The following is a 27,365-nucleotide window of genomic DNA, read 5'->3' on the forward strand; positions in this document are numbered from 1 at the left end:
GGATGGTCGGTGGGGTTTGATGGGCCAATGCTCTCCTTCCACACTGTCGGGATTCTATTCTATGATTGAGGATAAAGGTTACACAGCAGGGTGTCCTTGGAGAAGGAGCATGTGGGGTGCATCAATGCTCTCATTGCCTTTAGATAGAGGTGGGCACTGCAGGGGGTATAGTGCTTTATCTCCACCGCTGCCCCCTCCCCACAACTCTATTTTGATTTAGTCCCTTCTCACTCGGTCATTTTTAATGGTTTGCTTGGCCCATAATGGGCTTTGTTTGGAAATATTCAATTGGTTACACAAATGGTTTACTGCTGGTGATTATATGTCTAGATTAGAGTGGTGATGGAAAAGCACAGAAGGTCAGGCAGGATCCGAGGAGACAGAAAATCAATGTTTTGGCAAAAGCCCTTTTCCAGCACCACTCTAATCTAGGCTCTGGTTTCCAGCATCTGCAGTCCTCACTTTTGCACTGTTGGTGATTATATGTTAACCAAAAGCAAAATGGCGTAATGATGATTTTGATGGTGGGAAGGTTGCTGTGATAACATTTCTGGGTCGGAGAAATGGGGAAAAAGAATGCTTCACAGCTCACAGAACGAGAACTGAAAAGCAGTTAAATCAAACCAAAGGTTCAGTCAGGGAGGGAATATTTCCCTGGAGTTTGAGTAGCTGGAAAGTGATGGTGTCCGGGAATAGACAGGATTTTGTTTTACAGAGGTTGAAAGCTTTAAAACTGTTATATTCAGACAGTTTAATTTATTTTGTTTAATTTTATTTGCTGTGCAAAAAAGTTGTACAACATTTTAAAGCCAAAATTTACAGACTTTGTGTTAAAGATAAATGTTAAATAAAATCCATCAAACCATCCCTCACTGAAAACTGTTGTGGAAGTGCAATCTCCTGGAGAATCCCTGCCCTGCCCACTTCTTCCTACCCAGGCTCCATGGCTATATACATACCTGGGAGATAGCAGCAGGAGGAGGCCATTCAACCTTTCAATCCTGCTCCACCATTCAATGGGAAACAGCTGACCATCCAGCTCAGTCTCCTGTTCCTGCTGTGTTCCAATCCCCTTTCATGACTTTACCTCTAAATCCTCCTTTAGCTTCACTGCCTTTTGTTCTAGTGACGTTGCGGTGTTACTGTGTGGGTGTAGGCAGGGGTAATGTGATGGTGCTGCCTCCTGGAGGATGCACTCAGCATCCCTCATCATCCTGCAGTAACATCAACCGGGTTTCAGCAACTAGAGATAGAAACCATTTCCAGGATATGGGCATCACTGGCTCAGCCAGCATTTATTCCCCATCTCTAGTTACCCTTGAGAAGATGGTAGTGAGCTGCTGTCTTGAACCATTCGCAGTCCATTTGGTGCAGATAGACCGATAATGCTGGGAGGGAGAGTGTTGCAGGATTTTGGCCGAGTGATTCTCCATCTTTGCTTCTTCAAATGCTGGTTAACTTAATCATGATCTGCACGTAATTTTGAGATTTCAGTCTGCAAATCTTCACCATCTAGCACCCTGTATAAAGGAATATGTACAGGTTAGAAATTCAGAACAGACAGTTCTGGTTTCTCTGGAATATCTTTTTTCCCTTTCTTCCCTCAAAGCTGTAACCCTCCATCCCACTTACTCTCTCCCACCATTCTGACTCTGCTACCCCCTAATGTACACCCTTCACATTCTCATAGAATTACTGATAAACAGATCCATGCCACCACTTCCCGCCCCTGGTTAGACTCTGCACCCTTTCTGGGTTCACTTCCTTTCCCTTCAGTTGCTGCAAGTCAATAATGTAACAGCAGAATGAAACAAAAGGAAACAGAAAGGGAGGTGGCAGATCCTGGACAGAAGAGAAACCTTCAGTCTGAGAGAATGGGTCAGATTCTTCCTTGTTTCCCATTGGTCAATTCCCAGTGTTATGACAAGTTGGGGATGGAAAGTGGTCCCGTGTGAGTGTGGTGACACTTTGACCCCCCCCCCCAACAGATCAATACTCTAAGCAGATTAGTCCCTCCTCCAGCTAATCACAGTGTGAAATGCTTTCCGCTAATTACCCCAAAGCACATGCTCCAACACCCGCTCACGTTCTGTACATGTACAGTGCCAGGATTCCTCACACATGCATGTTCCCTGCCTCAGGGATTGTGGGAGTTGTAGTCCCCATGCAGCCCCTGGAGACCTGTCTAGAGAAAGTGAATGAAATTTGTGGGTGGAGGGTGTTGTGTTTTTTGATCCCCATTCAGACACACAGGACATGTGGGATGGCACTGGGTTTTACTGAGACATCCGCTTATACAAACCGACTTCTGATGTAAGGAAAAGAGATTCAGCCAACTGGGGGATAACGAGGTTAATAACGGGTAGCAGATTTTAAGCAGAGGTGTCTCAATGGTTAGAAGTGCTACCTCACAGAGTCAGGGACCCAGGTTTGATTCCAGACTCAGGTGACCGTGTGGTGTTTACACGTTCTCCCCATGTCTGCGTGGGTTTCCTCTAGGTGCTCCAGTTTCCTCAGTCAGTCCAAAGATGTGCAGTTTAGGTGTATTGCCCATGCTAAATTGCCCATAATGTTCATGCATGTGCCGGTTAGACAATTAGCCACGGGAAACGCAGGGTTACAGGGAGTAGGTGTGTCTGAATGGGATGCTCACCATAGTGTTGGTGTGGAATCGATGGGTGTTTCTGCACTATGGGGACTCTATTCTATTCTCATGAAGAAGAATGTACCTCTCTCAGTGTGTTGTGATTCTGTGGAATTCCTTATTCAAAATGCAGTGGATGCCAGGACAATGAGTCAATGTAATGAAGAGATACAGATGTTTACTTTGCAATGAGTTGAAGGGTGAGAGAGAGCAGGCGGGAAAATCCAGCTGAGACCGAGGTGAGCTCAATCATCATGATATTGAATGATGGAGCTGGTTCGAAGGGCTGCATTGCCTCTCTTGTGCCCAGTGCTTATCTTCTTACGGTAATAACTGGAAAGGTACTGAGGTGGGGAGGGGGATGCTGAGAGAGAAGGTTCAGGGGTGGTGGATGGGGATGTTGCGAAAAAAGATGCTGGGGTGGGGGAGGGGGTTGTTGAGAGGGAAGGTGCTGGAGTGCGGGAGGGGGTTGTTGAGAGAGAAGGTGCTGGGGTGGGGGAGGGGGTTGTTGAGAGGGAAGGTGCTGGGGTGGGGAGGGGGTTGTTGAGAGGGAAGGTGCTGGGGTGGAGAGGGGGTTGTTGAGAGAGAAGGTGCTGGGGTTGGGGAGGGGGTTGTTGAGAGGGAAGGTGCTGGGGTGGGGAGGGGGTTGTTGAGAGAGAAGGTGCTGAGGTTGGGGAGGGTGTAGTTGAGAGGGAAGGTGCTGGGGTGGGGAGGGTGTAGTTGAGAGGGAAGGTGCTGGGGTGCGGGAGGGGGTTGTTGAGAGGAAAGGTGCTGGGGTGGGGAGGGTGTAGTTGAGAGGGAAGGTGCTGGGGTGGGGAGGGGGTTGTTGAGAGGAAAGGTGCTGGGGTGGGGAGGGTGTAGTTGAGAGGGAAGGTGCTGGGGAGGGGAGGGGGTTGTTGAGAGGAAAGGTGCTGGGGTGGGGAGGGTGTAGTTGAGAGGGAAGGTGCTGGGGTGGGGAGGGTGTAGTTGAGAGGGAAGGTGCTGGGGTGGGGAGGGTGTAGTTGAGAGGGAAGGTGCTGGGGTGGGGAGGGTGTAGTTGAGAGGGAAGGTGCTGGGGTGCGGGAGGGGGATATTGAGAGAGAAGGTGCTGGGGTGCGGGAGGGTGTAGTTGAGAGGGAAGGGGAAGGGGGATGTTGAGGGGGAAGGCGCTGGAGTGGGGAAGGAGGATGTTGAGAGAGAAGGTGCTGGGTTTGGGGAGGGGGATGCTGAGAGGGAAGGTGCTGGGGTGGGGAAGGGGATGTTCAGAAGGAAGGTGCTGGGATGGGGAGGGGGATGTTGAGAGGGAAGGTGCTGGGGTGGGGAGGGTGTTTTTGAGTGGGAAGGCGCTGGAGTGCGGGAGGGGGTTGTTGAGAGGGAAGGTGCTGGGGTGGGGGAGGGGGAAGCTGAGAGAGAAGGTGCTGGGATGGGGAGGGAGGTGTTGAGAGGGAAGGTGCTAGGGTGGGCGAGGGGCGATGTTGGGAGGGATGGTGCTGGGGTGGGGAGGGGGATGTTGGGAGGAAGTTGCTGGGTTGGGGGAGGGGGATGTTGAGAGGAATGGTGCTGGGCTGGGGAGGGGGATGTTGAGAGAGAAGGTGCTCAGGTGGGGAGGGGGATGTTGAGAGAAACAGTGTTGGGGTGAGGAGGGGTATGTTGGGAGGAAAGGTGTTGTGGTGGGAAGGGGGATGATGACGGGGAAGGTGCTTGGATGGGAGGGGAATGTTGAGAGGGAAGGTACTTGGGTGGGGAGGGGACGTTGAGGGTGAAGGTGCCCAGGTGGGGAGGGGGATGTTGAGGAGGAAGGTGCTGGTGTGGGGAGGGGTTGTTTGGAGGGACGGTGCTGAGGTGGGGAGGGGCTTGTTGAGATGGAAGGTGCTGGGATGGGGAGGGGGATGTTGTGAAAAAAGGTGCAGGGGTCGGGGGATGTTGAGAGGGATAGTGCTTGGGTGGGGGAGGGGGATATTGAGAGGGAAGGTGCTGGGGTTCGGGAGGGGGATGCTGAGAGAGAAGGTGCTGGGGTGGGGGAGGGAGATATTGAGAGGGAAGGTGCTTGGGTGGGGGAGGGGGATATTGAGAGGGAAGGTGCTGGGGTGGGGAGGGGGATGTTGAGAGGGAAGGTGCTGGGGTGGGCGAGGGGCGATATTGGGAGGGATGGTGCTGGGTTGGGCGAGGGGCGATGTTGGGAGCAATAGTGCTCATGTGGGGAGGGGGATGTTGAGAGGAAGGTGCTGGGTTGGGGGAGGGGGATGTTGAGAGGGATGGTGCTGGGCTGGGGAGGGGGATGTTGAGAGAGAAGGTGCTCAGGTGGGGAGGGGGATGTTGAGAGAAAAGGTGCTGGGGTGGGGAGGGGGATGTTGGGAGGAAAGGTGTTGTGGTGGGAAAGGGGATGATGACGGGGAAGGTGCTTGGATTGGGAGGGGAATGTTGAGAGAGAAGGTGCTTGGGTGGGGAGGGGTTGTTGAAGGTGAAGGTGCCCAGGTGGGGAGGGGGATGTTGAGGGGGAAGGTGCTGGTGTGGGGAGGGGTTGTTTGGAGGGATGGTGCTGATGTGGGGAGGGGCTTGATGAGATGAAAGGTGCTGGGATGGGGAGGGGGAGTTGTGAAAAAAGGTGCTGGTGTCGGGGGGATGATGAGAGGGAAGGTGCAGGGGTGAGGGAGGGGATGTTGAGAGGGAAGGGGCTGGGGTGGGGTAGGGGCATATTGAGAGGGAATGTGCTGTGGTGGGAGGAGGATGTTGAGAGGAAATGTGCTGGAGTGCGGGAGGAGGTTGTTGAGAGGGAAGGTGCTGGGGTGGGGGAGGGGGTTGTTGAGAGGGAAGGTGCTGGGGTGGGGGAGGGGGATGCTGAGAGAGAAGGTGCTGGGGTGGGGAGGGAGATATTGAGAGGGAAGGTGCTGGGGTGGGTAGGGAGATATTGAGAGTGAAGGTGCTGGGGTGGGGAGGGGATTGTTGAGGGCGAAGGCACTGGGTTTGGGGAGGGGGATGCTGAGAGAAAAGGTGCTGCGGTGGGGAAGGGGATGTTCAGAGGGAAGGTGCTGGGATGGGGAGGGGGATGTTGAGAGCGAAGGTGCTGTGGTGGGCGAGGGGCGATGTTGGGAGGGATGGTGCTGGGGTGGGGGAGGGGAGATTTTGGGAGGGATAGTGCTGGGGTGGGGAGGGGGATGTTGAGAGGGAATGTGCTGGGGTGAGGGAGGGGGATGTTGAGAGGGAAGGGGCTGGCTTGGTGAGGGGTAAGTTGAGAGGGAAGGTGCTGGGGTGAGGGAGGGGGATGTTGAGGGGGAAGGTGCTGGGGTGGGGAGGGGGATGTTGAGGGGGAAGGTGCTGGGGTGAGGGAGGGGGACGTTGAGGGGGAAGGTGGTGGGGTGGGGAGGGGGATGTTGAGGGGGAAGGTACTGAGGTGGGGAGGGGGATGTTGAGGGGAAGGTGCTGGGGTGGGGAGGGGGATGTTGAGGGGGAAGGTGCTGGGGTGGGGAGGCGAATGTTGAGGGGGGAGTTTTGGGGTGGGGACAGGGTTGTTGCAAGTGAAGGGGCTGGGTTGGTGAGAGTGATGTTGAGAGGGAAGGTGCTGGGGTGGGGGAGGGGGGATGTTGAAGGGGAAGGTGCTGGGGTGGGGAGGGGGATTTTGAGGGTGAAGATGCTGGTGTGGAGAGGGGAATTTTGAGGGGGTACTTTTCGGGTGGGGACGGGGATGGTGCGCGGGAAGGGGCTGGTTTTGTGAGGGGGATGTTGAGAACGACGGGGGAGTGGGCCATAGTGACCGAGAAGGAACAGTCCCTGCAGTAGGTGGACAAGGGAGGGGAGGGAAATGCGTCTGATGGTGGCATCTCGGAGTTGGCAGAAATCCTGATTGATAATCTATATTCTGCATTTAACCAGAGACCTCGAGCTTCCAGTTAACTGCCACTTTAACACACTACCCTGTTCGCTGGCCAACATCTGTATCACACTTCCTTCAGTGTTCCAGCAAAGATCAGCGTAAGTTGGAAGAACAACACCTTGTTTTCCATTTGGGAACCGTTCAGCTCTCTGGACTCAATACCAAGTTCAATAGTTTAAAGCCTGAACTCCCCCATGTCCTAGCCCTCTCTCCCACACACCAGGTTTTGTTATCACATAGCCTGCCATTACACACTACCTCTGGTTAGTCACCAAGTCTCCTTTAACAGTGACTCACCCTCCCAACAACATTGTTATCCACTCCTTTATCCAGCTCTTCTTTTCACTCTATCCCTACCTATCCTTTACACCTTACATCCTCCCCACACCCTTCAGCATATAAACCAATATTTTCCGACTATCAGCTCTGAGGAAGGGTCACCGGCTCAGAAACGTTAACTCTGAAATCTCTTCACAGATGTTGCCAAACCTGCTGAATGTGTCCAGCACCTTCTGGTTCTTGTTCCTGATTTATATCGCCCGCAGTTCTTTTGGTTTTATTTCACCGGGAATTTCTAATTCAGGTCTCGCAGCCTGGATCATGTGGTTATAAACCCTCCCAGTGCACACTAACTCCATTTCTCTCCCAGTCTCTGCTGTCTCTCCCACTCCCTTCACACTCACTGAGTAAAACAACCTTCACATTTTCACCCTGCATTATTTGCCAACGAAAGTAGTTACTAAAAATGGTCACAAAAGTTTATAATTTCTCTCTGTAAATTAAATATCCCTGAAAACTATCTGCTCCTGGTCGAAATCACTGCTTAACCTTCTCAGCTCCAAGGAGAATTATATGAAATTATGTTACATCTCGATAAAAGAGAAATCTTTTAGGTTTAATTTATTCGTGCCATAGAGATGTTCAACACAGAAACAATCCCTATGGTTCAACTCATGCATGCCAACCAGGAATCCTGGATTCCCATTTGCCAGGAGCTGGCCCATATCCCTCGAAATCCTTCCTCTTCATGTATCCAATCAGATGCCTTTTAAATGTTGTAATTGTACCAGTGTCCACCCCTTCCCCAGGCTGCTCATTCCATACAAGCACCACCCTCGATGTGAAGAAGTTGCCCCTAAGACCCCTTTTAATCTTTTCCCTCACACCTTATGCTGTGCCCTCTAGTTTTGAACCCATCACACATGGGAAAATGACCCTGACTGTTCACCTTATTCATGCCCATCATGATTTTATAAATCTTGACAAGATCACCTCTCAGTCTCTAACACTCCATGGAGAATACTCCTACCCTGTTTAGGCTTTCCCAGTAGCTCAAATCGTCCAAACCTGGCAAAGCCCTTGCAAAACTTTTCTGAACGTTTTTAGTTTCACAATATCATTCCTAGAAGAGGGAGACTGGAACGGAAAACAGAATTCCAGAAGAGCCTTAAATCAATGTCCTATACAGCCACAATAGGACATCACAACTTCTGTATTCATGCATTGTCCAATAGTGGAAAGTGTGCCAAACGCTGCCTTCACTACCCTGCCTACCTGGGACTCTACTTCCAGGGAACTGTGAACCTGCACTCCTAGTTTTCGTTGTCCAGCAAAGCTCTCCAGGACCTTCCCATTCAGTGTATAAGTCCTGCCCTGATTTGCCTTTCCAAAATGCAGCACCTCACATGTATCTAAATTATACTGTCTGCCATTCCTCAGCCCATTGCCCCATCTGATCAAGATTCCATTCTACACTGAAGTAAACGTCTTTGCTGTCCACTACACCTCCAATTTTGGTGTCTTCTGTAAACCGACTGACCATACCTCATTCACATCCAAATCATTTATATAAAAAGACCAGCATCGATCCTTGCAGCACACTGCTGTTCATAGGCTTCCAGACAACAAAGCAACCCTCGATCACCACCCTCTGCCCCTACCTTCAAGCCAATTTTGTATCCAAATGGCTAGTTCTCCGTGCATTCCATGTTATCTAACCTTGGTAACCAGTCTGCTTTGCGGAACCTTGTTGAATGTCTTTCTGAAGTCCATACTGACAACGTCCACAATCTCCCTTCAATCATCTTTGTCATTCTTCAAAAGGTTCAATCAAGTTAGTGAGACACAATTTCCCACGCACAAAGCCGTGTTGACTATCCCTAATCATGCCTTGCCTTTCCAAACACATGTAAATCCTATTCCTCAGAGTCCCTTCCAACAACTTGCCTGCCACTGGGATATTCTGGAGTGGAATTGCTCGTCCTGAGTGCACATATGGAAGAAGTGGAGGAATTCAATACAGGACTATACTCGAGGGAAATCAGGAGAGCAAAAAGGGGACATGAAATTACTCTAGGAACGGTTCTCTAGGAATCTCTGTGAAAAGGCTCACTGATCTGTTGTTCCCCGGCCTTTCCTTACCACCTTTTTAAAATCATTGCAGCCATCTTCCAGTACTTCACCTGTGACTATCGATGATACAAACATCTCAGGAGGGGTCCAGCAATCACCTCACTAGCTTTCCACAAAGGTTTGAGATACATCTGATCAGGTCCCATTCATTTATCACCTTAATACGATGTAAGACATCCAGTACCACCTTCTCTGTAATATGGACGTTTATCAAGTTATCACTATTTATTTCTCCAAACTCTCTAGCTTCCATTTCATTATCCATTAAAAATAAATGTGAAATACTCGCATAATATCTCTCCCAGCTTCTGTGGTTCCATAGACCGCCTTGTTGATCTGCCTGGTTATTCTTTTATCGGTGATGTATTTGCATAATCTCTTTGGATTCACCCTAAACCATTTTCTGGAGTAATTTCATGTCCCCTTTTTGCTCTCCTGATTACTCTCGAGTATAGCCCTGTACCCAATTCCTCCACTTCTCCCAGATCTGCACTGAGGAGGAGCAATTCCACTCCAGAACATCTCAGAAAGGCTTTCCAATCAATTTCCTTCCCACGTGATCAACAATGCCCTCCAATGCATATCCTCCACACTAATCTCCAGATACAGTGCATTAACCGCTGCCATTTCCGCTACCTACAGTCAGACCCCAGCATCAGGGATACATTTCCCTCCCCACCCCTATCTGTATTCCACATAGACCATTCCCTCTTCGACTCCCTTGTTAGGTCCACACCATCCCTTAAACCCACCCTCCATACCAGCGCCCTCCCTTGCCACCACAGGAGATGTAAGTCCTGTGCCCACACCTCACCCATCACCTCTGTCCAAGGCCCCAAAAGATCTCTTCAAAATCAGGCAGACATTTTCCTGCAAATCTAAACACGTCATCTAGTGCGTCTGGACACTCTGGACAATGTACCATGGCTAAATCACCAAACTTTCACATCTTTGGACTGTGGGAGGAAACCAGAGCACCTGAAGGAAACTCCGTCAGACATGGGGAGAATGTGCAACTCCATACAGAGAGTCACCCATGGCAGGAATCAAACCCAGGTCCCTGGTGCTGAGGAAGCAGCGCTAACCACTGAGCCACAATACTGTGGGATCTTTGGTGCTGACGTGCTGCCCACTGATACCTCAGTCACTCACCCTGCCTCATTTCCCAAGAGAGGAGGCGGTGATGACCTGGTGATATTATCAATAGACAGTTAATCCAGAGACCCAGAAACGATCTGGGGACCTGGGTTTGAATCCCACCACGGCAGATGGGGATATTTGAATTTAACAAAAAATCTGGAATTAAGCATTTAATGATGACAATGAATCCGTTGTCGATTGTTGGTTAAAAAGCATAATCTGTTTCACTAATAACCTTTAGGGAAGGAATCTGCCATCCTTACCTGATCTGGCCTACATGGGACTCCAGACCAATCGCAACGTGGTTGACTGTTAACTGCCCTCTGGGCCCAGCCAGTGACACCCTCATCCTGTGAATGAATAAAGAAAAAGGTTAAGTTTTGTTCCTGCTCTAGTAGTTACATCCTAGAAACTGAATCTGAATTGTTCTCGTACACATTGAACAAATAGCCATCCAAGCCCTTAACACTACAGCACTAAGAGGTGATGTTGGTAAAGTTAAACCCCCTTCTAATTGCAACCATTTTATTCTTACAGATAACAGATACAGATCTCCTGGTAAACTTACTTCTCAATTCCCTGTTGACTATTGGGTGGGCGTCTATAATACAATCCCAATGAGGTGATCATCCCTTTCTGCTATCTCAGTCCCACCCAAATAACTTGCCTGGATGTAGGACCAGGAGTGTCCTCCTGAAGCCCAGCTGTAATGTTATCCCTCATCAAAAATGCCACTTCCCCTGTTCTATCCTTGCTATAGCATCTATACCCAGGAACAGTGAGGTACTGGTCCTATCCAGCCCTGATTCATGCCTCTGTAATTGCTGTTATATGCCAGTCCTACGTTCAAAACCATACCCTGAGCTCATCTGCCTTCCCTGTCAGGCCACTTGCATTGAAATAAATGTAGGGTGACCTCATTCTGTGACGTGCCCTTGCCTGCCTTGACAGTCTGACCTCTAAACAGTATCAGCCTCAGACTTACCTCTTTCCTTACTGTCTCTTTGGGTTTACTCCCACTCCCTCACTGGTTCAATTCCTCCTAAGTAGCACAGGAAAATCTTCCCTTCCAATGCAGGTACAATCCATCCTTCTTATGCAAGTCGATTCTATCCCACAAGAGATTCCAATGATTCAAAAATGTGAATCCTTCTCAGCTCCACCAGGTCCACAGCCACTCATTCATCTCCTCCATCCTGCTATTCCTACTGGCATTAGCATGAGGCACCAGAACTAATCCAGATATTGCTATCCTTGAGGACCTACTTTTTAAACCTCCAGGCTAATTTGCCATATTCTCATCAGGACCTCATCCTTTCTCTTCCTTTGTCATTGGTACCAATGTACAACCACATCCCACTGGTTATTCTCCCTTTTTGAGAAGATTCTGCTCCCTCTCGGAGACATCCTTGACCCTGGCACCAGGGAGGCACCACTCCATTCTGATGTCTCACTGTCAGCTGCAGAAACGGCAGTCTGTGACCTATACCAGAGAATGCCCTATCATCATTGATCATCTGGAACCTGATATACCTCTCATTACATTGGAGAGAGTCTCAGTACCAGGAACTTGGCTGTCAGTGCATTAGTCACTTGAGAGTCTATCACCCCCTAACTTTTCCAAACCAGTATACTTGTTTGAGATGGAGACAGCCACGGGAGACTGCTGCATTACCTGCCTACCTCTCCTACCTTTCGTAGAGGTAACCCATCCACGTGACTGTATCTACAGTGTCCTACCATCCTGAGACTGCCACCTATCATGCTCACTGACCACCCCTGCCCCCCCCGTCAATTCCTAACCGCCTTTAACTGCCCCGCGCCAACCGATCCAATGGGATTTGCAACCTCACTTCCTGCAGACATAATCATCAGGATCATTGAAATTCTCCATGATCGCCCACATCTGACAGGAAAAGCATATCAATCTATGAATGTCCATCTCTGCACCTTAAAATTTTACAGACCCAGGAAAAGGCACAGTCTTACTGCTCTACAAAACATTACTCCAGAATAACTTAAGACCTACGCTTTATATTTTAAAATGTAATCAAGAGACTGTAAGACACATTAAAAAGAAACCCTCACCTTATTCACTATGGTAGATTTACAAAAATTAAACAGACTATGATTTATGTAATAAGAGCTGATCCCCAGCTGTAGTAGTTCTGAGAGTGAGCTGTCTCCGAGGGCAGCTGTGAAATGTCACGGTTTGTTTCTCTTTTCTCCCACAATGCTCCCTCCCTGTCTCTGTAATTCCTCCTCCAGCCTCACAACCCTCCTTATCTCTTTAACCCCCCTCCAGCTTCAGAAATTACAAATCTGTGGTGTAAGATTATTTTTTAATTCATTTTTAGCTCTTTTATCACAAAAATGGAAAATACAAACCCAAGATTTCTGTTAACTGACTATTTGGAGAGGCGACACATGGACGGGCTCAGTAATTTATCTCAATTTGTTCACAGAGAAGGACGGACTTTTTTTAAAAAAAATCGTCGCCAAATAGTGAGGTGATGTTCTAATGGTATTTTTGCTAAGCCGAGTAATATGGAGACCTGTGTAATGTTGGGAGGATGAGGGTTCGAATCCCAGCATGGCTGATGGTGGCATTGGTATTCAATAAAATCTGGAGTTAAGAATCTAATGATGACCATGAATTCATTGTTGAATGTTAGGGGGAAAATAAACACCATCTGGTTCACTAATGTCCTTTCGAGAAGGAATCTGACATCCTTACCTGGTCTGGCCTACATGTGACTCCAGACCCACAGCAATGTGGTTGACTCAGGGCAATGCATGTTCTAAATGAATAAACAAAAAGATTTATTTTAAATCATGGAGGAGCGCTTTTTTTTAAACGTAATTGTGTTATCAAACTTAAATAAAAAGGATCAGCTTGGTCAGACGCTGCAATAATCAGAGGGAACTTGAGGGACAAATGTACAGAGAGATCTCAGATATATGTCAGAATAAAGAGGTTGTAATAGTAAGCAATTTAATTTTCCAAACATTGATGAGGATTACCATAGTGTGAAAGGTTTGGTGGGTGGAGAATTTGTTAAATTACTTCGAGAACATTTCCTTTATCATTGTGTAAATGTTCCTGTCAGAAAAGGAGCAGAAGATGACCTTTTCTAGGGTAACAAAACAGGAGAAGTGACTGAAGTGAAAGTAGGGGAACGCTTTGTATGGGAGGAAATTGCGGGCCATTTGTAGAAATATTTGCATAATTGAGAATCACAGGTGAGGGTGCCTGATGACTGGAGAGTGGCTAATGTTGTACCTTTATTACGGAGAAGCCTGGGAACTGTAAACCTGGGAGTCTGACCTCAGTGGTGGGAAAGTTGTTGGAGGTGCTTCAGAAGGATAGGATTTATATGGGGGGTAAGAGTTAAAGAATGATTAGGGATAATCAACTGGGAGAAGGTGAGGACTACAGATTATGGAGGTCAGAATTGAAGAGTGAGGAACGGGAAAAGCGCAGCTGGACAGACAGCATTCGAGGAGCAGGAGAATCGATATTTCTGGTATAAGCCCTTCATCAGGAAGGGGATGATTAGGGATAGTCAGCAGGCCCTCCCTCAGAACTAAACACCTGACAGTGCGGCCATCCCTTAGAACTAAACTCCTGACAGAGCTTCCCTCCCTCAGAACTAAACTCCTGACAGTGCGGCCCTCCCTCAGAACTAAACTCCTGACAGAGCTTTCCTCCCTCAGAACTAAACTCCTGACAGAGCTTCCCTCCCTCAGAACTAAACACCTGACAGTGCGGCCCTCCCTCAGAACTAAACTCCTGACAGTGCGGCCCTCCCTCAGAACTAAACTCCTGACAGAGCTTTCCTCCCTCAGAACTAAACTCCTGACAGAGCTTCCCTCCCTCAGAACTAAACACCTGACAGTGCGGCCCTCCCTCAGAACTAAACTCCTGACAGTGCGGCCCTCCCTCAGAACTGAACTCCTGACAGAGCTTCCCTCCCTCAGAACTAAACACCTGACAGTGTGGCCCTCCCTCAGAACTAAACTCCTGACAGTGCGGCCCTCCCTCAGAACTAAACTCCTGACAGAGCTTTCCTCCCTCAGAACTAAACTCCTGACAGAGCTTCCCTCCCTCAGAACTAAACACCTGACAGTGCGGCCCTCCCTCAGAACTGAACTCCTGACAGAGCTTCCCTCCCTCAGAACTAAACACCTGACAGTGTGGCCCTCCCTCAGTACTAAACTCCTGACTGGGCGGCTCTCCCTCACTACTAAACCCCTGACAGTGCGGCTCTCCCTCAGAACAAAACTCCTGACAGTGCGGCCCTGCCTCAGAACTAAACACCTGAGAGTGTGGCCCTCCCTCAGAACTAAACACTTGACAGTGCGGCCCTCCCTCAGAACTAAACTCCTGACAGTGCGGCCCTCCCTCAGAACTAAACAGCTGACAGTGCGGCCCTCCCTCAGAACTAAACACTTGACAGTGCGGCCCTCCCTCAGTACTAAACTACTGAAATTTCCGCCCTCCTTCTGAACTAAACTCCTGACAGTGCGGCCCTGCCTCAGAACTAAACACGGGACAGTGAGGCCCTCCCTCAGAACTAAACTCCTGACAGTGCGGGCCTCCCTCAGTACTGAACGCCTGACAGTGCGGCCCTCCCTCAGGACTAAACTCCTGACAATGTGGCCCTCCCTCAGAACTAAACTCCTGATCCTGTGGCCCTCCCTCAGAACTAAACACCTGACTGTGTGGCCCTCCCTCAGTACTAAACCCCTGACAGAGTGGCCCTCCCTCAGAACTAAACACCTGACAGTGCGGCCCTCCCTCAGAACTAAACTCCTGACAGTGCGGCCCTCCCTCAGTACTAAACTCCTGACAGTGTGGCCCTCCCTCAGAACTAAACTACTGACAGTGTGACCGTCCCTCAAAACTAAACTCCTGACAGTGTGGCCCTCCCCCAGTCCTAATCTTCTGACAGTGCGGCCCTCCATCAGAACTGAATTCGTGACAGTGCGGCCCTCCTCAGTACTAACCCCGAAAGAGTGAGGCCCTCCCTCAGTACTAAACTCCTGACAGTGCTGCCCTCCCTCAGACCAAAACTCCTGACTGTGTGGCCCTCCCTCAGTACTACACTCCTGACTGTGTGGCCCTCCCTCAGAACTAAACCCCTGACAGTGTGGCCTTCCCTCAGAACTAAACACCTGACAGTGCGGCCCTGCCTCAGAAGTAAACACTTGACAGTGCGGCCCTCCCTCAGAACTAAACTCCTGAAAGTGCAGCCCTCCCTCAGTACTAAACTCCTGACAGTGCGGCCCTGCCTCAGAACTAAACACCTGACAGTGCGGTCCTCCCTCAGAACTAAACTCCTGACAGTACGGCCCTCCCTAGAACTAAACTCCTGACAGTGCGGCCCTCCTTCTGAACTAAATACCTGACAGTGCGGCCCTCCCTCAGAACTAAACACCTGACAGTGCGGCCCCCCCCCCCCCCTCAGAAGTAAACTCCTGTCAGTGCGGCCCTCCCTCAGAACTAAACTCCTGATCCTGTGGCCCTCCCTCAGAACTAAACACCTGACAGTGTGGCCATCACTCAAAACTAAACTCCTGACAATGCGGCGCTCCCTCAAAAATAAACTCCTGACAGTCCGGCCCTACCTCAGAACTAAACTCCTGACTGTTTGGCCCTCCCTCAGGACTAAACTCCTGACAGAGTGGCCCTCCCTCAGAACTAAACACCTGACAGTGTGGCCATCACTCAAAACTAAACTCCTGACTGTGTGGCCCTCCCTCAGAACTAAACCCCTGACAGTGTGGCCTTCCCTCAGAACTAAACACCTGACAGTGCGGCCCTGCCTCAGAAGTAAACACTTGACAGTGCGGCCCTCCCTCGCAACTAAACTCCTGAAAGTGCAGCCCTCCCTCAGTACTAAACACCTGACAGTGCGGTCCTCCCTCAGAACTAAACTCCTGACAGTACGGCCCTCCCTAGAACTAAACTCCTGACAGTGCGGCCCTCCTTCTGAACTAAATACCTGACAGTGCGGCCCTCCCTCAGAACTAAACTCCTGACAGTGCGGCCCTCCTTCTGAACTAAATACCTGACAGTACGGCCCTCCCTCAGAACTAAACACCTGACAGTGCGCCCCCCCCCCCCCCTCAGAAGTAAACTCCTGTCAGTGCGGCCCTCCCTCAGAACTAAACTCCTGATCCTGTGGCCCTCCCTCAGAACTAAACACCTGACAGTGTGGCCATCACTCAAAACTAAACTCCTGACAGTGCGGCCCTCCCTCAGTACTAAACTCCTGACAGTGCGGCCCTCCCTCAGAACTAAACTACTGACAGTGTGACCGTCCCTCAAAACTAAACTCCTGACAGTGTGGCCCTCCCCCAGTCCTAATCTTCTGACAGTGCGGCCCTCCATCAGAACTGAATTCGTGACAGTGCGGCCCTCCTCAGTACTAAACTCCTGACAGTGCGGCCCTCCTTCTGAACTAAATACCTGACAGTGCGGCCCTGCCTCAGAACTAAACTCCTGAAAGTGCGGCCCTCCCTCAGTACTAAACTCCTGACAGTGCGGCCCTGCCTCAGAACTAAACACCGGACAGTGCGGCCCTCCCTCAGAACTAAACTCCTGACAATGTGGCCCTCCCTCAGAACTAAACTCCTGATCCTGTGGCCCTGCCTCAGAACTAAACTCCTGACAGTGTGGCCATCACTCAAAACTAAACTCCTGACAATGCGGCTCTCCCTCAAAAATAAACTCCTGACAGTCCAGCCCTACCTCAGAACTAAACTCCTGAAAGTGCGGCCCTCCCTCAGAACTAAAATCCTGACAATGCGGCCCTTTCTCAGTACTAAACTCCTGACTGTTTGGCCCTCCCTCAGGACTAAACTCCTCACAGTGTGGCCCTCCTTCAGTACTAAACTCCTGACTGTGTGGCCCTCCCTCAGTACTAAACCCCTGACAGAGTGGCCCTCCCTCAGAACTAAACTCCTGACAGTGGGGCTCTCCCTCAGAACTAAACTCCTGACAGTGCGGCCCTCCCTCAGTAATAAACTCCTGACAGTGAGGCCCTCCCTCAGAACTAAACTCCTGACAGTTCGGCTCTGCCACAGAATTAAATTCCTGACAGTGCGGCCCTCCCTCAGTACTAAACACCTGACAGTGCGGCACTCCCTCAGAACTAAACTCCTGACAGTACGGCCCTCCCTCAGAACTAAACACCTGATAGTGCGGCCCTCCCTCAGAACTAAACTCCTGACAGTGCCGCCCTCCCTCAGAACTAAACTCCTGACAGTGCGGACGTCCCTCAGAATTAAACACCTGACAATGCGGCCCTCCCTCAGAACTAAACTCCTGACAGTGCGGCCCACCCTCAGAACTAAACTCCTGACAGTGTGGCCCTCCCTCAGAACTAAACTCCTGACACTGCGGCCCTCCCTCAGAACTAAACTCCTGACAGTATGGCCCTCCCTCAGAACTAAACTCCTGACAGTGCGGACGTCCCTCAGAATTAAACACCTGACAGTGCGGCCCTCCCTCAGAACTAAACTCCTGACAGTGCGGCCCTCCCTCAGAACTAAACACTTGACAGTGCGGCCCTCCCTCAGTACTAAACTCCTGACACTGCGGCCCCCCCCCTCCGAACTAAACCCCTGACAGTGCGGCCCTCCCTCAGAACTAAATTCCTGACAGTGCGGCCCTCCCTCAGAAATAAACTCCTGACAGTGTGGCCCTCCCTCAGAAACAAACTCCTTACGGTGCGACCCTTCCTCAGAACTAAACTCCTGACAGTGTGGACGTCCCTCAGAACAAAACTCCTGACAGTGCTGCCCCCCCCTCCGAGCTAAACTCCAGAGAATGTGGTTGTCCCTCAGAAGTAAACTCCTGACACTGCGGCCCTCCCTCAGAACTAAACTCCTGACAATGTGGCCCCCCCTCCGAACTAAACTCCTGACAATGCGGCTCTCCCTCAGAACTAAACTCCTGACAGTGCGGCCCTCCCTCAGAACTAAACTCCTGACAGTGCGGCCCCCCCCTCAGAACTAAACTCCTGAGATACGGCCTCCCTCAGAAGTAAACTCTTGACAGCGCGGCACTCCCTCAGAACTAAACTTCTGACAGTGCGGCTCTCCCTCAGAACTAAACTCCTGACAGTGCGGCCCCCCCCTCCGAACTAAACTCCTGACAGTGCGGCCCTCCCTCAGAACTAAACTCCTGACAGATCTGCCCTCCCTCAGATCTAAACTCCTGACAGTGCAGCCCCCCGTCAGAACTAAACTCCTGACAGTGCAGCCCACCCCTCAGAACTAAACTCCTGACAGTGCGGACCTCCCTCAGAACTAAACTCCTGACAGAGCTGCCCTCCCTCAGATCTAAACTCCTGAAAGTGCAGTCCCCCCTCAGAACTAAACTCCTGACAGTACGGTCCCCCTCAGAACTAAACTCCTGACAGTGCGGCCCCCCCTCAGAACTAAACTCCTGACAGTGCGGCCCTCCCTCAATATAAACTCCTAACAGTGCGGCCCTCCCTCAGTATTAACTCCTGACATTGCGGTCCTCCCTCAGAACTAAACTCCTGACAGTGCGGCCCTCCCTCAGAACTAAACTCCTGACAGTGCGGCCCTCCCTCAATATAAACTCCTAACAGTGCGGCCCTCCCTCAGAACTAAACTCCTGACAGTGCGGCACTCCCTCAGTACTGCCCCTCTGACCATGCAGAACTCCCACAGTACTGACCCTCTGACAGTGCAACACTCCCTCATACTGCCCCATTTACCCATTGAGAGGGCTTCAACCGGGACCTTGGCTTCATCTCACATTACTGGTGACCACCCTACCACTACACACACACAGATACTCCTACACACACACTCTCACATACGCACGGACACAGATACACACAGACGCGCACACAGACACCCAGACACACCCTTACAGACACACACACTCCCACACTCACACATGCACCCCCTCACAGACCTAAGACACTCTGCACTCACTACACACACACAAACACACACTTTCTCACACTCACAACCCCCAACCCAGACATACACAGACAAAGACCCACATGCACACATATATTTTGTGGTGTGAATTTGTACTTGCAGAGTGACATTGTACTTTGCTCAAAAACTGCATGCATTCATGTCGAACTCTGAGCTCAAAAACTGCATGAATTTATGTATCACTCTGTTATCTCTCTTTTTAGATTAGAATCAATCTAAACATCATGGCATAGACAGAGAACACAGGGGGCTAACACCTTCAACACATTGTCTAGCTATCACCATTGTTAACAGCTAACCCAAGAATGCAACTTGTAAAAAAATAGGTTTTGTGATTTACACATGAAAGAAGTGAAACTATCACTGTATTCTAACAGATGAAAAGCTTAACAGACAATCAATGTTTCAATGTATAATTTCAGTTACATCACACTGTAAATTTTTGCTATAAATTGTGTGTTACGATCGAGCCCTCCACTATCCGCTCCGAAAGCTAGTGTGCTTCCAATTAAACCTGTTGGACTATAACCTGCTGTTGTGTGATTTTTAACTTTGTACACCCCAGTCCAACGCCGGCATCTCCAAATCATACTCACCCATTGACAGTGTCATGCTGTCTCAATACTGACCCTCTGACAGTGCAGTGCTCCCTCAGTACTGACCAATCGACAGTGTCGTGTTCTCAGTACTGACCCTCTGTCAGTGTGGCACTCCCTCAGTACTGACCCTCTGACAGTGCAGCGCTCCCTCAGCACTGACCCTCTGACGGTGTGGCACCACTCAGTACTGACCCTCTGATGGTAGCAGCACTCTTTCAGTACGGCCCTTTAACAGTGTGGCGCTTCCTCTCTACTGACCCTTTGACAGAGTGGTGCTCCCTCAGTTCTGAACCTCCCACAGCGGTATTCCCTCAGTACACTCCCTCTGGCAGACCGGCAAACCCTCAGTACTGATCCTAAAACAATACGGCACTCCCACACTACTGACCCTCTGACAATGCAGTGCTCCCTCAGTACAAAACCTCCAACAGTGCGGCATTCCCTTAGCACTGACTGACCAATAGTGCGGCACTCAGTACTGACCCTCTGACAGTGCAGCATTCCCTCAGTACTGACCCTCTGACAGTGCAGCACTCCCTCAGTACTGACCCTCCAACTGTGCAGCACTCGCTCAGTACTGACCCTCTGACAGTGCAGCACTCCCTCAGTACTGACCCTCCAACTGTGCAGCACTCGCTCAGTACTGACCCTCTGACAGTGCAGCACTCCCTCAGTACTGACCCTCTGACAGTGCAGCACTCCCTCAGTACTGACCCTCTGACAGTGCAGCTCTCCCTCAGTACTGACCCTCCAACTGTGCAGCTCTCCCTCAGTACTGACCCTCCAACTGTGCAGCACTCCCTCAGTACTGACCCTCTGACAGCGTGGCAATCCCTCAGCACTGACCCTCTGACAGCGCGGCAATCCCTCAGCACTGACCCTCTGACAGCGCGGCAATCCCTCAGTACTGACCCTCTGACACAGCAGCACATCCTCTGCACTGACCAACTGACTGCGCAGAACTCATTCAATAAAGACGCTCTGACTGCGCGGACCTCCCTCCTTGCTGACCCTCTGACGTTGCAACCCACCCTCTGTACCGACCTCTGACATTGCAGCACTGTCTCAATACTGACCCGATGACAGTTCAGCACTCACTCAGTAAAGACCCTCTGACTGTGTGGAATTCCCTCACTACTGACCTTCCAACATTGCAGTATTCCCTCAGTTCCGAATCTCCAACACTGTGGCAGTCCCTCAGTACTCTCCCTCCGGCAGTGCGGCAAACTCTCAGTACTGACAGTTCAGCACTCACTCAGTAAAGACCCTCTGACAGTGCAACATGCCCCCAGCACTGACTCTCTGACAGTGTGGCACCACTCAGTACTGACCCCACTGACAGTGCAGCGCTCCCCCAGCACTGACCCTCTGACAGCGTGGCACCACTCAGTACTGAACCCCACTGGCAGTGCAGCGCTCCCCCAGCACTGACCCTCTGACAGTGTGGCACCACTCAGTACTGAACCCCACTGACAGTGAAGCGCTCCCTCAGCACTGACTTTCTGACAGTGTGGCACCACTCAGTACTGAACCCCACTGACAGTGCAGCGCTCCCCCAGCACTGACCCTCTGACAGCGTGGCACCACTCAGTACTGAACCCCACTGGCAGTGCAGCGCTCCCCCAGCACTGACTCTCTGACAGTGTGGCACCACTCAGTACTGAACCCCACTGACAGTGCAGCGCTCCCCCAGCACTGACCCTCTGACAGTGTGGCACCACTCAGTACTGAACCCCACTGACAGTGCAGCGCTCCCTCAGCACTGACCCTCCGACAGTGTGGCACCACTCAGTACTGACCCTCTGACAGTGCAGCACTCCCTCAGTACTGACCCTCTGACAGTGCAGCGCTCCCTCAGCACTGACCCTCTGACAGTGCAGCGCTCCCTCAGCACTGACCCTCTGACAGTGCAGCGCTCCCTCAGCACTGACCCGCTGACAGTGTGGCACCACTCAGTACTGACCCTCTGACAGTGCAGCGCTCCCTCAGCACTGACCCTCTGACAGTGCAGCACTCCTTCAGTACTGACCCTCTGACGGTGCAGCGCTCCCTCAGAACTGACCCTCTGACAGTGTAGCATTCCCTGAGGACTGAACCTTTGACAGTGTGACACTCCCTCAGTACTGACCTCTCACTGTACTGTTGCTCCGACAATGTGCCATTCCCTCAGCACTGCTGACCAACAGTTCAGAACTCTCTCCTTACTGACTCTCTGACAGTGTAGCGTTCCCTCAATACTGATGATCTGGCAGTGCAGCTTTCCTCAGTACTGACCTTCTGATTATGTGGTGCTCTCTGAGTATTGACTCTTCGACAGTGTGGCAAACTCTCAGTGCTGAACCTCTGACAGTGTGGTGCTCCCTCATTACTGTCACTCCCAGAGTGCAGCATTCCCACAGTACTGACCGTCCGATAGTAAGGCATTCCCTCAGCACTGACTGAGGGAATGCCTTACAACCTCAGTGTAGCAGAGGGTGATCATGGAAGGATGCTTGGCAGACTGGAGGCTCATGGCTCCTGGAGTAACTCAATCGTCGGTGCTGGGACCATTGCTGTTTGTTCTGTAAATCTGGATGAGAATATGCAAGGCACTGAGTTTGCTGATGATACTTAAAGAAGCAATACCGCGAACGGTAAGGAAGGTTGTCCTAAAGTGCAGCAGGACCTTAATCACTTGTGAGTCGGGAAATGTCAAACGTAGTTTAATATACGTAAGTGTGAGGTCTTGCATTTTTGAAGTTACAATGATGTAAGAATTTCATGGTGAATGGCATGACCATAATGAGTGTAGTGGAATTCAGGTGCAGAGTTCTCTGAAAGTGGCTTCACAGGTAGCCAGCGCAGTGAAGAAGGACTTTGGGATACTGGCTTCCATTCGTCAAGACATTGAGACAGACGTTGAGAAGTTAAGTTAATTTGTGCAGGACGTTGGTGAGGGTTCTCTTCGAGTATTGTGTTCAGTTGTGCTCACTTTGCTAGAGGAAGCATGTTATTAAAATGGAAAGAATGCAGAAGAAATGTCGAAGTTGCCAGGACTCAACGGTCTGAATTACAACGGCAGGTTGGACAAGATGCATTTTTTTTCTTTCGTCCGTTGGAGACTCATGGGGGTTTTATCCAAGTGTGGGCAGCACGGTGGCATAGTGGTTAGCAGTGCTGCCTCACAGCGCCAGAGACCAGGCTTCAATTCCCGCCTCGGGCAACTGTCTGTGTGGAGCTTCCACATTCTCCTCGTGTATGTGTGAGTTTCCTCCGTGTGCTTCGGTTTCCTCGCACATTTCAAAAATTGGCCATGCTAAAGTGCCTGTAGTTTTAGGTGACGGGGTAAATGTAGGGGAATGGGTCTGGGTGGGTTGCTGTTCGGAGGGTCGGTGTGGAGTTGTTGGGCCGAATGGCCTGTTTCCACACTGTAAAGAATGTAAATATATAAGATCATGAGAGGCATGGACAGGATGAATACACTCAGCTTTCCCCCGCCCCCGCCCCCCATGATTGTAGAAACAAGGACAAAAGAGCAACAGATTAAGTTTAAAGTGGAAAAGTTAAAGGGAACCTGTGGAGCAACTTCTTTTCGCAGAATGTGGTATGCATTTGCAACGTCCTGCAAGCAGAAGTTGTTGAGGTGGGTACAGTTAAAACACTTAAACGTCACTTGGACAAATACAATGGTGTGAAATTTTAGAACAATATGGAAAAAGTGCAGGGAAATTCGGATTAGCGTCGGTGGACATTTTGGTCAGCATGGACCAGTTTGTGTCGATGTGCCTAACTCTCTGATGTAGTATCCTTTGATTCTATGAACGTATGCATGTTTTGACAACCTTATGAAATTAAGTGAAGTAATCTGCCGCTCCAGTCGAGATTTACAATCGCTTCCCACTCCTACTTCACAGAATTATTTTTGCTCTGTGTTTCAACTCCTTATGAGTCCACCCGAGATTCACAGGTATTCCTGCGAATTGTCCTCGTCGTTTGCACACACTACCCACCACCACTTCTATTTGATGCTTACTTTGCCTTTCACAAATTGGTGGGAATCCAAAAGGCATCTGGCTGCTGTTCCTGTATTTGAGATGATTTCAGGCAATTACAGACCAGGGAGCCTAACGTCAGTGTTAGGGAAAGTTGCTGGAGAATGTACTCAGGGACAAATTGTATTTATAATTGGCATCTGTGGATGGTAACATGTTTTTGCGCGGGAGAGATTGCGCCTTGCAAACTTAAAATAGTTCTTTGAAGAAGTAACCAAGTTTATAGATGAATGAAGGGCTGTAGATGTTATATACATGGACTTTAGTAAGGCGTTTGATAAAGTTCCCGATGGTAAGCTAATGGTGATGGTAAAATCTCATGGAGTGCAGAGTGTTGTAGCTACGTGGATATAGAATTAGTTGAGCAGCAAGAGATAGAGAGTAGTCATTGAAGGAAGTTTCACGAAATGAAGAAAGGAGGCCAGTGGTGTTCCACAGGGATCAGTGCTGGGGCCACTGTTGTTTATGATATACATAGATGATCTGGAAGAGGGCATTGATCGTCTGATCAGTAATTGGCAGATGACACGAAGATTGGTGGAGGAGCAGAAAGCATAACAGGTTGTCAAAGAATACAGGAGATAATAGATAGATTGGAGAGTTGTGCGGCGAAATGGCAGATGGTGTTCAATCCAAGCAAATGTGAGGTGATGCATGCTTGAAAGTCTAATTTTCGAGCAAACTTTGCTGTAAACGGAATAGAGAAAATGAGGTCTGCAGATGCTGGAGATCAGAGATGGAAATGTGTTGCTGGAGAAGCGCAGCAGGTCAGGCAGCATCTAGGGAACAGGAGAATCGACGTTTCGGGCTAATGCCCGAAACGTCAATTCTCCTGTTCCCTAGATGCTGCCTGACCTGCTGCGCTTCTCCAGCAACACATTTCCATCTGCAAACGGAATAGCCTGAGGAATAGTTGATGAGCAGAGAGATCTGGGATTCAGGTCCCTTTTACCTTTAATTTAGATGCAGAGGTAGATGGAGTGACCGAGAAGGCATATTGTTTGCTTGCCTTCATCGGACTAGGTACTGAATGTATGCGCTGGCAGGTCATGTTAAATTACGACAAGACTTTGGTTCAGTGGCATTTAGAAATCAGTATGCAGTTCTGGTTTCCATATTACCAAACTAATGTGGACACTTTGGAGATGATTCAGGGAAGGTTTACGAGGATGTTGACTGGTATGGAAGGATATGTCATGAAGGCAGGTTGAGTAGATTTGGATTGTTTTCATTAGATTGAGTGGGGACTTCATTAAGGTCTACAAAATCATGAAGGGTATAGACAGAATGGATAGATGTAAGCTTGTTCCCAGGGTGAGGGATTCAATAACGGGAGTTCACAAGTTCAAGGTGAGAGGTGAAAAGGTTAAAGGGATACACGCAGAATGTAAATTACATAGAGGGTAGTACGTGCATCAAACGCGATGCCAACAGAAGGTAGCAGAGGCAGGAACGGTCGATTCATTTCAGGTGCGTCTGGCAGGTGAATAGGTCGAGAGAAGATGTTTACAGCTGCTTTGGGATTTGGTATTAGTTTTAGGCAGTAGATATGGATCAGCCAGGATTGGAGGGCCGAAGGACCTGTTCCTGGGTTGTAAATGGTCTTTGTTCCCTTACTTTCAGGGCTGTCTGTTGGATAATAGCTTATGTTTTCCTTTCTGATATTTACAATACAATCACTCCACAAAATGTCAACTGACACAGAAGAGCGAGTAATTTTTTCCATTTCCACAACAAATATTTTGTTCTTTTGCTAAGCTGCATTCAGACTATCTTGCTAATATGTTCAAGGGGTAACCTACACATAAAACTGAGAACAAAAATAAAAACTATAAATCGATCCAGTGGGATTCTTTCTGATGTCCAACTTGATTAGCAGTGTTGTGGGTTTCGATGATTAAATCTGCACACGTTTTAGGAAGGTAGAGTGTGACAGTCAAAACATTACATAAACATAGAGTCCTGAACCATAAAAACAGACCTTCTGTCGAACATTTTAGTGCCGACAAGATAATCGAAACTGATCTCGTCCCATTGGCGACCATTTGGCCCATATCTCTGTAAACGCTTCTTATTCATGTTTCCCGCCCAGATGCCTTTTTAATGTTTGAATTGTACGCAATTCCATTACTTCTCCGGCAGCTCATTCTACATGTGCACCACCCTCGGCGTGAAAACATTACCCCTCGGTTCGCTGTTAAATCTTTCCTGAAGCACTGGAAAGGTATGACCACTTGTTGTGCACTCTTCAAAGGTGGAAAAATAATCTTATTAACCTTTCACCCTGTGCATGCGCATCAAAAGGTCACCCATCATCCTCTTGTGCTCCGGAGAGAAAAGCTTTTGCCTTTTCAGCCTCGCCTGAGAACTCACCATTTCGAAATCCAGCATTACAGTACACTTTCGATAGTAGGCAGATCGGAAATTAATCGAGTATTTTAAGTTACCCTTATCAATGTCCTGTACAACTGCAGGATGACATCCAAACTCCAATACTCAATGCACTGCCCAATAAAGTCAAGGATGAAAAACACGTTCTCCACTGCCCTGTCTACCTGCGACTGACTTTTCAAGGAATGATGAACCTGCACTCCAAAGTCTCTTTTCGTAGCAACCCAACTCCAGAAAGTACCATTAATTGCATAAGTCATGCCCTAATTTGCCTTTCCCAAATGCAGCAACACACATTTATCTTTGTTAAACTCAATTTTTCCACTCCCCTCTCTGCAATTGTACATTTGATCCAAGGTTCCGTTGCTTTCAGGCATAGTGGTCTTCACTGTCCACCACAGCATTTGTTTTGATGTAATCAACAAAATTACTAACCATACCTTCGATGCAATGCTCAGAATGGTAGTCCAATCGCAGATAGCATTTCACCTGTTAAGGAAGAAGAAAAGAAGATGCAGTTGCATTTAATGAATAGTAGGAAGCTGGGATCCTCAGTTAATTAGTCTCCGTTATTTAAGGTCTGCAAAGCGATTATAGCAGTTAAGACGGTTTAGAGGTCACTTGATTTTTTTCTGTCGTGTCAGAGTACAAGAGCAAGGAGGTAATGTTGGGCTTCTGAAGCTATGTGCGGATCTGGTCACTTCCCGAAAGGAAGCATGTGATAACACTAGAGGGTGTACAGGCAAGGTTCGTCAGGATGTTGCCTGGAATGAAGAAAATGTGCTATAGGTCGAGACGACATAGACTTGGATTGCTTTCTATCGAGCAAAGAATACTGAGTTGGCTCATGTTTGAGGTGTATGAGATTATGAGGGCTTTGGACAGAGTAAGTGGAGAGCAGCTGTTCCTCTTGCATGTTGTATTAAATATAAAAATCACACAACACCAGGTTGCAGTGCAACAAGGTTAATTGGAAGCAATAGCCCACAATCGTGTGATGAAGGAGCAAACCTCTGAAAGCTAAAGCTTCCAATTAAAGCTGTTGGACCATAATCTGGAGTTGCATGATTTTTAACTTTGTACACCCCAGTCCATTACCGGCATCTCCAAATCATGAAAGATCGGTCATGAGACTGCATACCCAGATGCAAGGTGTAGCAAATTCAGCGGGAATTCGAGAAAATAAGTTGTTTTTTTTCACTCAGCATGTCACGGAAAACTGACTGAGGAGGTAGTGGAAGCCGGAAATGTTACAAAAATATTTGGATACAACTTCAAACATCATAACGTTCCAGGAAATTGCGGCACAC

The 27,365-nt window shown here is 49.3% G+C and overlaps 1 long non-coding RNA gene across 1 annotated transcript; it reads right to left on the bottom strand.

Annotated features, from left to right (window-relative positions):
* Positions 1–783: 783 nt before the first annotated feature.
* On the bottom strand, positions 784–26,670 carry LOC148148730 (uncharacterized). Its single transcript, XR_015758769.1, has 4 exons — positions 26,496–26,670; positions 12,784–12,847; positions 10,310–10,396; positions 784–1,520 (listed from the first exon to the last, which is right to left on the bottom strand). It is a non-coding gene; the product is annotated as an uncharacterized LOC148148730 (long non-coding RNA).
* Between the last annotated feature and the right edge of the window lie 695 nt (positions 26,671–27,365).

Source organism: Chiloscyllium plagiosum, unplaced genomic scaffold, assembly GCF_037043375.1.
Source record: "Chiloscyllium plagiosum isolate Xiang-an unplaced genomic scaffold, Cpla_swu_hap1 HiC_scaffold_12, whole genome shotgun sequence".
In the NCBI taxonomy this organism is placed as follows: domain Eukaryota; kingdom Metazoa; phylum Chordata; class Chondrichthyes; order Orectolobiformes; family Hemiscylliidae; genus Chiloscyllium; species Chiloscyllium plagiosum.